The 1,045-nt window shown below is 41.7% G+C and overlaps 1 non-coding gene across 1 annotated transcript; it reads left to right on the forward strand.

Annotated features, from left to right (window-relative positions):
• Positions 1-308: 308 nt before the first annotated feature.
• Positions 309-415, forward strand: LOC131244726 (small nucleolar RNA R71). Its single transcript, XR_009170503.1, has one exon. It is a non-coding gene; the product is annotated as a small nucleolar RNA R71 (small nucleolar RNA).
• Positions 416-1,045: the final 630 nt, after the last annotated feature.

Below are 1,045 nucleotides of genomic sequence, written 5' to 3' on the forward strand. Positions count from 1 at the left end.
TAACCCTATCCTTCTTTCCTTCCATGGCCTCAACTTTTCTTATGAGCGTAGTCACTTTACACTTGAGATCATCCTCTTCTTTCAAGAGATATAATCCACCTTTCTCCTTTAATTGAGTCGGCCTAGACGTGGTGTTCGACTTTGGGTAATAGTCCCATGATTGTGTTTTTTCAGCAAGACTATCGAGGTAATCCCATACCTCGTTAACATCTTTATTAATGAACTCTCCATTACACATTGTCTCGACCATTTGGCGCATGGAAGATGTCAGTCCATCATAGAAAAAATTTGTAATGCGCCACATTTCAAATCCGTGTTGTGGGCATGAACTGACCAAATCTTTAAACCTTTCCCAACATTGGAAGAATGTTTCATCTTCCTTTTGGGCAAAGTTCATGATTGCTTTTCTGAGGGTAATCGTTTTATGATGTGGGAATAATTTTTTTATGAATTCCCTCTGCATGTCGTTCCACGTGCTAATGGATCTAGGACGCAGTGAATGTAACCACGTCTTAGCTTTCTCTTTTAAGGAAAAAGGAAAGAGTTTCAGCCTAATTGTATCCTTAGATACATTAGGAAAACATAATGTAGCTATAATCTCATCGAACTCTTTCAAATGTAAATATGGACTCTCTGATTCAAGTCTATGAAATTTGGGAAGGAGTTGGATAACTCCTGGCTTGATGTCCATTTGTCCTGTGTTTTCAGGAAAAATCATGCATGAGGGCATGCTCACTCCTGCCGGTTGTAGATAATCAGGTAAAGTACGAGGCGGGGGTGCCTAATGCACCTCATTTTCATCTTGGGTATCGTCCACCCTAGGTGGAAGTAGAGGAGGTTGGTCTTCAGCCATAACTTCAGTTAACTCGGGGGATTTCGAGCGGTGTCTAGTCCTGCGATGGATAGTCAACCCCTCAACCAATCCTCCTTCAGTCAAGAGACGTCGAGTGTTGTCACGGGCCCACTTGGGCATGAAACACTCACAACCCTCAACTAAATTCAAAGCCTAATCCTAAGAAGGGAAAAGAAAATCTAGGAAGAAAGA

Source organism: Magnolia sinica, chromosome 4, assembly GCF_029962835.1.
Source record: "Magnolia sinica isolate HGM2019 chromosome 4, MsV1, whole genome shotgun sequence".
Lineage (NCBI taxonomy): Eukaryota > Viridiplantae > Streptophyta > Magnoliopsida > Magnoliales > Magnoliaceae > Magnolia > Magnolia sinica.